The sequence below is a fragment of the Macrotis lagotis genome, chromosome 1 (genome assembly GCF_037893015.1).
Source record: "Macrotis lagotis isolate mMagLag1 chromosome 1, bilby.v1.9.chrom.fasta, whole genome shotgun sequence".
NCBI lineage: Eukaryota > Metazoa > Chordata > Mammalia > Peramelemorphia > Peramelidae > Macrotis > Macrotis lagotis.
The window spans coordinates 840,107,121-840,119,896 of record NC_133658.1 but is presented as its reverse complement, the minus strand read 5'-3'; the positions used below and the strand labels follow the sequence as shown (position 1 = coordinate 840,119,896).

At 35.2% G+C, this 12,776-nt stretch overlaps 2 pseudogenes; both read right to left on the bottom strand.

Moving 5' to 3' along the window:
- Positions 1 to 5,198: 5,198 nt before the first annotated feature.
- On the bottom strand, positions 5,199 to 8,895 carry LOC141507652 (olfactory receptor 52E2-like; annotated as a pseudogene).
- Positions 8,896 to 9,348: 453 nt separating this feature from the next.
- Positions 9,349 to 10,551, bottom strand: LOC141489417 (ribosome biogenesis protein NSA2 homolog pseudogene; annotated as a pseudogene).
- Positions 10,552 to 12,776: the final 2,225 nt, after the last annotated feature.

The following is a 12,776-nucleotide window of genomic DNA, read 5'->3' as shown; positions in this document are numbered from 1 at the left end:
TTCAGACTGAGTATTTTGATCCTTCTTGGCTCATATGCAAAATATTTCTCAATGGTGTTCCTGTTATTTCTCTGCTTGCTCATTTTCCCAGCCTGGGCCTGGTTTTGGGGTGCTTCCTGAGCTTTTGGGACACTCCCACAAGGGTCTCAGTGTGTGAGGCTCTGTCCTCCCTCCTGGTCTGTGAATGACCATGTGCATATGCATCCCCCTCTGCCACGGGGCTGAGATGGGAGGGGGGCCCTGCTCTTCTATGGGGGGGGCCTAGACTGCGATCAGGATCTGAATGTGATCAGAGCCCCAGAGTCCTGTTCCAGGGGCAGTGCTCTGCAGTCTCTCTCTTCACTCCCCTCTCTAGGTTCAATGGTCTCATGACCTGGGGGCTCTTGCTTAAGGGATCCACCTGCTTCTGTTCCTGGATCTGTGCTGCTGAAAGAAGCTGTGTGCCCTGAGGGCTGGGTTTCAAGTGCTGTCTCTGGCAGAGGTCCCCTGCTGTTCCCCCACTTTGTGCCTGGTGCTCCCAGGGGCATAGCTCAGGAGACTCCCCTGCTTCTATGAGCCACAGCTCCCAGTGCCCTGGGGCTTACTCCAAGAGGCTGAAGTTCATTGCTCTGGCAGGCTGCCCCTCTGACACTGGGGAGCAGAGCCTTTCTGCTCTTTTCCAGGTTACCGTGAGTAGGAGAACTGCCTCACTGGCTCCCTCTGTGTGTTCTGTCTCTTGAAAGTTTAGTTAGAGTCCTTAGTTTTGAAGTTTTATGAGAGAGCTTCTAAGAGACTTCCTCTCTAGTTGCCATCTTGGCTCCACCCCACATTTTAGTTTTTCAGTAAGACTATGGGCTCCATGAAGCCAGACTTCTGGTTTTCTTCTTTTGAAACCTTAATGACAGCAATCAGTGGTTGGGCACAAAAGTGTAAACATTTTTTATTTACTTTGGAAAAAGATTAAAGTTACCTTGAGAGTCTTTAGGACCTTGTTTCTCAGTGTGCTGAATAATCCATATTGAACAATCAAAACAGGTACACCAGATTATTTTATCTGACAAGTCTTCTTGTCAGTTGTTCTTTTTTGAGTTGTCAGAGAGCATACTTCTTTAGAATTTATACAATATTTTGATTAAATATTTGTGGTCAAATTTTGTGTTTATATTAGGAAGTCAGCTGGATTCTCCTTTAAACTATCCAATGGTGCTCTTAGAGAAAAGGAACAAAAAAGCTGGAAGTTTTCCTGGATTAATCTCATGGTATAACCTTAAGGTTCTTCATGAATTTATTTTTGACTGGGCTTTCCAGATTCTTTTTAGAGATACTTTTGAAGCCCCAGCTTGACAGTTCTATGCTCCTATTCTCTTTACTTCTCTTCCTAAAGGCATTCATACTGATCTCTATCCTAAAATTTTATTCATATCACAATTGTATTCTTATCTCAAGGCAAACCACAATTTTCCTTCAGTTTTCTCATCAATAAAATGAGTGGGTTGAAATAAATGATCTTTGTATCAAAATCAAAATCTATGACATATGTTTCTTTAATATTTCCAACCAAGCTAGCACCAAGGATATTCTATGATCTGTTACCAAGCTCTTGTGCACTTTCCCATGCATAAACTAGTTATTTTTTAGGGACATGCAAAGAACAATGACTTGCCTCAACCTAGAATCAATGTGAGTACCTAGGCATTGTGTTTTTTGACCTTCCAAGAGACAGAAAGAGACCAGAGAATCATGGCTCCATAGTCATAGTCTCCAGAGACATTAACTCCATGGAAGAGTTAAGTATAAATATTTTTAAGAAACTATTAAGTAAAGTTTAAAGATATAAACAAATAATTATTGAATTTTGTTAGTACTTTTCCTTAACCACATCTTTCTTTTCTTAATTCCTTATTGTGCACTCATGACAAAGTTATGATTACTGTTCCAGCATGATGATTTTCTAGTGAAAGGTAGAAAGTAAAAATGCATAATAAATCACAGAAAGGTTCTACAGCTTTTGCCTCCACAGGCAGTGTGATGCTTGGAAAAATACCCTAGATTTCAAATCATCCATTTGATCTAAGTCTTAACTTCAGTTTTTCTACTTATTAGTTGTGTGACTCTGGTCAAGCCAAAGTCCCTCAAATTCCATTTCTTAAACATAAAATAAGTATTGATTATCAGTGAAGAAAGTAATTGATCGATCTTTAAGGCATAGAGACAAGATCTGGATCTATGACAGCATTAGTAGATGAAACTCTGAAGAAAAAAAAACTCTATAAAAACTCTCTAGCACATTCACTGCAGATTCATGTATGAGAGTCTTCTAGGGAACAAAGGGTTAATTGAGTTGCCCAGACAAACTCAGGATGTTAGAGGCATGTCTTGAACTCAGATTTTTCTGACTTTGGGATCAACTTCCTGTCTGCCATCCTGATTAATCTTTCTAAATTTTAAAATGTTCTAGAAATGAGATTATTATCATTTTCAGTAAATGAGTTGATTAGATTTTTTTTCTTTCTAGTAATATAGAGTAATTGCTATTGTATGTGAATAGATACAGTATTTTGTTCTTTGATATAACTCAACTGCACCATGAGTTAGGAGGTCTTAGTTTCTCTGTTGCCTCTAATCTGTGGTATGAACTTGAATGAATTCCTTCCCCTAACTGTGTCTCATTTTATTTCTTTCCAATAAAAGGATTGGGCACCACAGTCTCAGGATTATATTTCAGAAATGACATTCTATGATTTTGCTGAGTGATTATGTTCCTCAGGCAAAGAACAGAAATCACTGTCATTGCCTGACTTTAGAATCAAGTGTTCTCACCCTTCTTCTTTCCACTCTTAGGTTCCCCTGTTGCAAATAATTGCTCTAACTCTTCCTGTTAACTACCTTTCAGAGATCCATAGATTTATAGTTAAAAAGCTTTAGAGATCATCTATCTAGACCAGCATCTCATTTTACAAATGAGGAAATTAAGACTTAAAGAGGGTAGGTGAGTCAAGGTACTTTCCTAAGAAATGAGAGTAATAAAAAAAACCAACAAGATTTGAACCCAAGCACTGAAACTTCAAATCTCGTAGTCTTTGTACAAAATTATATCTATCCATTTTTGGTCTATTCCTATTTCTCTATGTTCATTTCTGTATACAACTTGCTCAGCCCCCACACAACTGTATGTCACTGTTACTATATACTATGTTAATAAGGGATTCTAAGATAATGAAAAGTGTTTTATTCCATATTGTGCATATTCAATGTGATATCAGGAGAGATTATCCTTGGAAACAAGAAGGATGATGTCTAAAGTGTAATCAAGTCTAAAATGTGGTAAAAAATATGTCTCTGGGAAGAACTGACATATTCAAGAATAATTTCTTGGCATCATCTTATTATTTGGAAATAATCCTTGATTTGTCCCTATTCATTGAACAATGTCTCAATCTTTGCATGCTATAGATGGGAAGATCAGTTTCACAGACACTGGCCATCAATATTTCTAAGTTATTTGGTACCCATCAATCAACTCATTTGAACTTTCCTAGGCTCAAAGCAGGAATCATCACATACATACATATAATCTTGTGCACAGTGTATTGAAATCTAAATAATATTTTTTATTAACCCTCTGTTCCTCTCTAAGAAAACCATTCAGTATCAGTGAGAGAATAATTGAGAACAATACTGTTGGGAAAGGAGAAGAATTAAATATCAACAATTATATGATAATTGAAAACTGACAGAAAAGGTATCAATAATGCCAACTAGAGGAACAAAAGTAAAAGAGAAAGAAAATGAGAGAACTCCTAGGGTCAAAGAAAGACAGTATGAATCCTTATCTATTTTCTCTTTGCACTTTCTTCCCATATTCATAGCATAAAGATATGAAGATAAAGTCTATGCTCATTCAGTCGGCAATATCTACACATATTGCGGCTCATTAAAAATATTGGAATGATACCACACCATATGAAATGATAAACATATAGAATATAGAGAAACATATAGATAAACATATAGAATATAGAGAAACATGAGAAGACTCTTCACCCCAGTCACCTAAGGGGTGACTTTGTACTAAAAATATTCTTTATCAAATCTCATTTAACTAAGACTTTTCCCTACTTAGTTAACCATAAAGGATATATCTTTACAGGGAAGTCAAGGAAAACAGCATGGAAAGAGTGGAGGGGAGAAGGCAGATAAAGGGAGTAGAGAGAAGCAAAGGGGGAGGAAATGAAGAAAAGAGAAGGGAGAGAATAAGAAGGGAAGGAGTAAAGGAAAAAAGATATAATAAAAAGAAAGAATGGAGGATGGGAAGAAAGAAGGATGAAAGGAAAAAAGAAAGAAAGAAAGAAAGGAATTATGGAAAGCTTACTATGTGCCAAGTATAGTGCTAAGTATTTCAATCTTCTGTCTTTATTCTCTCCAAATTTCTTTTGTATTTATTTATATTTGCACTTATTGTCTCCACCATTAGAAATTGCCTTCTTTCCACTAAGGACTTTTATTATCTTTTTTTATCTCCAGTGTCTAGAATGTAATAAATACTTAAAAAAAAAAACCCATTGATTTGTTGGTTTACAATAACTTACATTTCTATAACATGTTGAGTTTTAAAAGTCTTTACAATAACCCAGGAAAGGTAGATGGCAAAAGTGTCATCATTCTATAGATGATCAAAATGAGAAAGAATTAAATTAAATGTTGAGTCCAGGTTCAGATAGTCAGTAAATATTGAAAGTGGGAACATGAAGCTAGGTCTTTTGAGTCTAAAAACCAAAGTTCTAATCACTGAACTGTTGTCTCAAAGAGTGAGAAAAAAGATGTACAAAATAGTCATCTCGATAATATACTTATGATTGCTCTGTTCATAAATAGTATATTTTAATCTCTAAATTTCATTATGTCTTATAACATTTTCTTCTTGCAGAAAATAATTTAATACACTCAGAATGAAATTCTGCTTATTATATTATTGTTAATTACTGTGAAGAATGAGTATGAAAAAAATGGGCCTAGGAGAAGCTGTGTCCCCAAGTCTGAGCCCCAACATTAAGGTACTAAACACAAAGAAGTTACAGCTGTCATGTTTCAAACAAAGGCATGACCTAGGTGAACCAAAAGTTGAAAATCCTTATGAGATCATCAGAAGAGCCTGGAATATATTCCAAGGAAGTACCTTCATTCATGACCCAACAAAACCTTTTGAACCATATGGAGACTCAATCTAGATATCCCATTCCATGTTTTGCTTTTGTGAGAATATCTTTAGCTCCCATTCTTGGATCTGGTCGGTCATAGATAACTGTGTTGATCATTGCTAGAACCACAACATACAGATTGGCAGAGAGGATGTGGATGTAATGGTGAACATTCTGACCAAAGAGATGGGTCAAGAAGGAGGAGAGCACAGGGGTATAGAAGGACAAAATGACACACATGGGAGCCAGAGGTATTTAGAGCCTTGAAGATGAGCAATCAGGGAGGGAAGATGAAAGACAGCTTGCACGATCTGACCATAAGAGATAGCAGTGGCTATGATGTCAAATATGAAGAAAGAAATGGCACCCAGCTAATATAATATTGACCTTGATGCTTGCATAAGCCAGGGCAGCCAGACCCATGTGCTCACACTAGGTATGGGAATGATGTGCTGTCCACAGAAAGGTAGACATAGGATCAGGAACAGAAATGGAATCAATAAAGTGAAAGATCTCAGCAGAATTCCAAGGCCAATTGATGTCACCACTCTTTTTGTGAGAATGATACTACAATAAAGTGGGTTGGGCCATGGCCAGGAGTATAGCTGATTCCATGCCAGTAAAATTATGAATGAAGAACATCTTGTTAGGCAAGTCCTAAAAATAATCTCTCTCAAATTGAAGATGCTCAGCATTTTAGGGATAATGGCCATTGCAAAGCACAGATCAGTAGTGCCCAGCACTGATGAAGACTCCTCTCAGTTAGGATCACAAATAATATGGTGATATTCTTCACCAGTGCAATCAAATATACTATGCAGCAAAGGAAACCAATCCAGATGTGCATAGATTCTAGACCTGGGATGCCTAGCAGCAAAAAGGAAAAAGGATGAAACTGTGTATCATTGGGTTTGGTCACCTGCCCTATAGATGAGTATGTTAATGCTTCTCACAGAGTGTCATCTCCTCTGTGGGAGCCCAGTAGGATACTGATTCACTTGGAGGTTCTGCAGAGACACAGATAGATTAGATTATCTTTTTTTTTCTTTTTCATTTGATAAATAGTTTAGTCTGTAATTCAAAAAGTTGTATTGATAATCTGACATACACAGAAATATGTGCTGAAAAAATGTGCAGAAAAGAAGTACATTAAAGGGAACTATATATAAAGGTAAAATTCCCATAATATGAGGAAAATATGGATCAAAACATTAAGATCAGACATAGTATCTAACATATTATGGTTGTTGGTTTTGTTTGTTTATTGGACTTTAAAATACTGATTGTTTAAGAAAAATAAACAGTCCTACATAACCTGATTATATCTATTATCAGCTTTATCATCCCTTGAATAAATTCAATTTTATCCAATCACATCTAAATTGAGTACTTACTATAATGTACCTACTAACAGGATAGAAATAAATGAATGGATAGATAGATAAATGAATGAACAGTTTAGTGAATGCTTTGAAGAAACTTCTTTCATGGAGTTTGTTATCTAAATGTGAATGAACTATAGTATAAATAGTTATGGAAAAAATCACTGTATTATGAAAGCTTTTAATAGGTCCATGTGACATGCTGTAAAAATTCTATAGCTTCAACTGGGAAAATCAAGAAAAGATTGAATAAGTTAAATATGGGTTGAGTCTTGAAGGAAGGGGCATATAAAATGCAAATTGAATCGAGAAGTTCATTCCAGGTTTGAGGAACAAAATGAACAAGGGAAAGAGGGGCAAAAGACAAGATGAGAAGGAGGAATGATGACTAGTTCAATTGTCCTATAATAGAGTATGTTAAGTAGTATGATTTTAGAAAGCTTAACCCCCACCTGGTTATTCTCCTCAAGCTTATTCATATCATTTTCATTTCATAAAACTTATATTTCTCTTCTTCTACAGGTGAGGCAAATAAAGTCATGAAAATTCTATTTTTTATACTCTGTTGCAATGGACAAATTAATTGCTATGCTGCCCCTCAATATCTTCTTAAAAAGTATAAAAAATATCATAACTATACTTTGTGCTTCATAGTGTTCTTGCAGTTATAATAATTGACTGTTTAAAAATTCATAAAACAACTTCAAATTCAAATTATTTTCAAAATATTCTCAATTACTGTTTAAAAATTCCCTATAATCAAAAATAAAGCAATAAATCCTGTTTTATTCATAGCATTTATTGATTTCCTACATTTAAATGCATATCCTAGAAATTTAATATTTGGCTATCTCAAACTGCTAATAATTGACTGATATTAATGAGAATTATAAAAATGGGGGCTATTGTGAGTTTCAAATTAGAAAATATATAAATAAAAAAAAGAATGATAACAAGGAGAATGATTAAAAAAAGGAATCAGGCTGACAATGTAATTGGTTTAGAATGGTCTAGGAAAAAGCAAAGTCACTTCTTCAAAATGAATTAAATTGAAAGAAGGATGATAGTGAGAGATCAAGATGACCAATGATCCCTTTCTTTTTTTCCCCAGACTAGGTCATATATAAATCGGTAATTCTGTTGACTTCTGGATGGAATATTTTAGGAAGGTGCATATTTGGAACAATGGTCATAGGACAGTGAGAAAACTGGACACCAAGACACATCAGAAGCACTTAAGGAATAGTGGTATATATACAGTCAGTGGTACTTTGTACTACATACTATGTACTAAACTTTCTCCTGTCCCAGATAGCATAACCAAAAGTGCAACATGGCTTAGGAAATGGGAATTGAATAGAGAAAGCCCTCCACATTATAGAAAAGCCCCTAAAGATTGCAACATTTATGTTGTATGGACTCCTTCAAATTGGGAAAATTAGGACCAATATAAGGAGAAAACTGAAATAAATGTTAGAAAGCTAGTCAAAGAGTTGTGAACTTGGTAAGTGTGCTTTACTGTACATATTTTCAGTCTTTTCCCAATGTTTTGATCTATCTATCGTACTGATATTTCCTTTTAATTTTTGATCTTTAACAATATCATTTATTATACTGAATGATACTCTGAGGAAGGCAGTAGGAGGGATAATGGGGGAAATTATGATGTGAGGAAAGATATCAAGTTTTGTTAAATCTATTCAAAGGTCAGAGAAGATTGAGAAATCCAATCATCACTGCATTTCTTCAAGCAAAGGATAAATGCCCTTTAAAATCCCTTCTGCCTCTAAGATTCTGTAATTTTGAGTATTGTGAAAATGTGCTTATGAAACTGAATTTTATGTGAATATAAAAAGTGACATTTCTATCATACTCTAGTAAAATTGCTTGTATAGTTATGAAGTTGATTCTGTCCTGTAAAAAAGTTGAGAACACAATTGGGAATTGAAATTTTGAGACAAGTAATGGGAAAAGCTGAGTCTCCCAGGAATGATTTTTGGAGATTAGCTGAACTTTACCTAGACCAGGGATGTCGAAAATAAAGCTGCAATGCTATTTTATATGATCTGCCTACGGGTTTTAATTTTCACGAGTGAAATGTGTATCAGATTTTTTCAATTCAATCAATTCAATAAATAATCTCATTGATGTCAATTCTCTTTGGTGTTTTTGAGAAGTGCTACAGACAGAACATAATGCTCAGAATTTTCAATCAATCTGTGGGTTATGTTCCAGTCTGTATGATTCAGACTGGTCAGTATGCACCTACCTTTATACTGTTGTTTTGTTGCTTTGTTGGTTTGTGTTTCCTTTCCTGCTTTGTCTTTGCCTGTCATATTGATCAATCAAGTTCCCCCACTTTTTAAGAAGTTAAAAAGACTATGACTTTTCATAGCGTTAAAGTACTGATAAGACTAAAAATTAATTATTATAATAGTGTACTGTAGTTTTTATTCTAGGTGTGGCCCTCAAATAATTATTTTATTTTAATGTGGTCCTGAGATAACATAAGGTTGGACAGTCCTGACTGAGACTTACTCTGATCTGGCCCCCATATGTGTGCTTCATATTTTTTAATGGTTCTAAGAACCAAATGGTTGCTTCTCTTTTTCTCTCGAAATTCCTTATATTCCCATCAGCATCCTCATGTGCTACAGTTGCTTGGAGTAAGTTTCTTTATTAAATATGATCTTTACTTTGCTGCTCTGGCAGCAGAATTAGACCTAAGTAAGTGGTCATGGAATATGTCTGATTCTCTTTAGGAAAGAGGTTCTTCTATAAGAGTTGTCATTTACCATGCAAACTTCCTTTTCAAAAATCATTTCAATAAATAGACTTTAAAGAAAAGGAGCTAGCACTTGTTCTAAAATTTTGGGATGCAGTGAACCAGACTTTGATTTTCTTTTCTTCCATCAGTAGAGCATCATTCTCTATATGACACTCCACAAGAAATCTGATTTCTTTTTTCTTCACTTTAAGGTTTTTTATTACCATTCCAAAATGAGAAAAAGTCTCTTTTCCAAATTGTCTTCAAATAAAAATAACTAGAATTGGGTCTTGGGTTTTGTTTTCTTGCTCTTCAATGTAGTTAACAGATGTTGTTTTCTTGATATACTGTAGAATTTTTTAAAATGTCAAAGATTTGGTAGAACTTCATTCAATCAGTCAATCAAACAAGCAAGACAGCATTTATGCATCCATCATTTTCTGGATTGTTGGTAACCTGCGCATATTTTCCCCAGATAACTTTGCCTCCTTGTGTCACAAGTCCCAGTTCACTCAGATTCACTTCAATGACAGTTCCTTTGGTAATAACACCCAAAGTTGTATATAGTGGGGAGGAAGGATTCTTCTTCACACCAAGTATGGGTAAGCAAAAAGTGGCTTTAAGTTCAGGATGAGTTACATGAGCCTTCTTAAAACGCAAACCCATTGGTCTAATAAATCTTTCATATTTTGGTGGTTTTCAAGTAAAGCCATCTCCAACAAAACAGACTTTAGTAACCATTCTCTTCCAAGCCTTCTTCTTTCTCTTTCCTGTTCGAATAACCTTTAACACTTCTGTTTCTCCTTGGGCACGAACTTTTGACAAGGGCACTTCCCATTTTCCAGCTTTCTCTTTTCGTTTCTGTTTAATCATGTTGGAAAGAACTTTGGCTCGAGATTGTCCTTCTCTGTCCAGCAAATATGCAGGAACTGCTCCTTGGGGAGTTTTTTCGTCATTCTTTTTCTTGGTATTTCTCTTTTCATGCATCTTGATAGTCTTTTTCTTCTGAATCTTCTCAGCATGCCGCTGTTTATGGTAGAGTTTGGCCTTTAAACCAATCATTTTCTTTGCTTTCTTTGAACGTTCACGAGCCTCTCAGCTTTCCTTCTTTCTCTTTTTCTCATGGTAATCCAAGTGATAGCCATACCATTTTTGGTGTAGCTCTATGTATTCATTCTGTGGCATGTTGGCGACTGGGGGCCCGTCGAAGAGCCATTGAAAATGCTTCCAAACTTCAGAGTCTCCCGAAATCTGATTTTTTAAAGACAGAAAATGTATAAAAAGTCAGTAGTACATAAAATTTCATTACACAATAAAAAGTCATTTCTGTATGGTTTTTGTATTTGAAATTTATTCTTGCTCAGTTGAATTCCATCCAGTCCCTTCTCTCTTGCTAATGTCCTAGTTTGCCTTTCCCACTTTCTTCTAACTTCACTAACATTCTTGTGTTGTTCCAATAATTATTTACAGTAATATCATCAACTACATTTCAAGTGCCTTTCCCTGTTATTGGAAGTTTAATTCCCCATTTCTTCCCTGTCTAGTCTGTCTTCTAGCTCTGATTAAATGTTTGGGGGTTCAGAGCCCTGAAAGTGAGATAAGGACTAATTCACTAGTTCTGTAGCAGAGGTGTTCCTGTTTCTCTCTTGGCTGCAGTCAGTGAAGTCTCAAGGGGAGAGACTTTATTCTAAATTCACAAACCTCTGGGAATAGCTTCCTTAAGGGCCTTTCTAAGACCTGTATTTAAGGAAAGCCCTAGTGCTCAGAGCAAACATTGCTCTTGGCAAATTCCTTGATTATCCTGGCAATCTTTAGGGAGTTGTTAGGCAGATTGGGGACCAAGGAATTCCAAACTATCTGAGAGGAATGATTATTTGCAGTCTTTTCATAAGTCTTTTCACAAGATTTTCATATTGGAAGTCTTTCATTAATATTCAGCAGGTAAAGGTGGGGCTATATAGAAAGTAGTCTTTTATCCAAGTATGGCTAGTCTAGAACTTTAACATTAGAGGATCACTGGTTGAGGCTAGACTAGCCAAACTTGGGAAGTGATGTGTCCTAAAATAAAGAGCAGAGGTATAAACCTATACTGGTTGGGTAACAATGCTAGTGGGCAAAGGTATGGTGCAGAGCATCTACATTTTGCAGTACATGGGTCTCAAAATCAGAAGATTCCTCTTTATGACTCTAAATCTGACCTCAAACACTTATTAGCTGTGGTCAGTCATTTAACTGTTTGAGTTCTTCATCTGTAAAAATAAACTAGAGGAGGTAATGGCAAACCACTCCAATATCTTTGCCAAGGAAACCCCAAATAGGGTCATGAAGAGTCAGACATGACTGAAAATACTGAACAACAACAGCATTGACAAAAATGTATAGTGGTAGTTTGTGTAGGAAACAGTAGGCAGAAAAATAGGAGGAATAGCATATTCAGAAACAGGGCCATCAAAAGAAAAGAACAGATTCTGTTTGGGTTCAAATGATTGATACAAATGGGTAGAATGATGTGAAAGCATAATGGATATTATGGCATCATACTTAATAGAAGGAGCAGAATTTAAGACCATCATGAAGGATGTTCACTGATGCAATACATTTATTTTTATACATAAGGAAAAGAAAACAATAGGGTGAAAATTTTTAATTTTTAAATATAATTATGCTAACAGGTTATAATTATTTATATTTAACACTCATAGAGAAGATATAGAATTATATATATATTTCCTTATAATTACTTAAACACAGCTCGCATACTTTTTTCTTATGCACTTTCTGCAAATAGGTTTTTTTGTTTTGTTTTGTAAATAAAACATATATTTGAGATCCTGTAAAATAATGAAACCTATGCACAAAGATAAAATTTCTTTTACTTTATGAATACTGTAAATTTCAGGGGTTATATTGATACTCCAAAAGGAAAAAATTAATGTGATCAATGAACTGATTTGTTCAAAATGTAGGAATAGTATCTTGCATTTACAGTAAAGATATAAAATGGTTTTAGCTATGCGTCATTTGATACATTTGCTTGTTATAAATAGAATATATATATTTCTCTTGTTACTTTTAGTCTTGAATGCTAAAGGACTTTTATCATAATGATAAAGAAAAAACGTGATTAAGTATGAAGAATGAATTCTTTGTGCTTTTAGAGATTCAGGTGTCCAGAAACTGCTCTCTCCAAAGTCAAAGTGTCTTAATTGTCCAATACAATGGTTTATTTCTCCATTTTCTTTCTTCTCATCTCTCTATAATTTTGGACCCTGTCAACTTCCCTTTTTGCTTTGGGATTTTGTGATTGTATTCTTTCCTGTTCTTTGTCAGTATCCTTTACTAGATCTTCATTGAAGTCATAGACATTAGGTCTACTTTTCTTTCTGTACTATCATTAATTGGGTGATCCTATCAGCTCCTGTGGATTCATCATTTCCTTCCTAATAATTC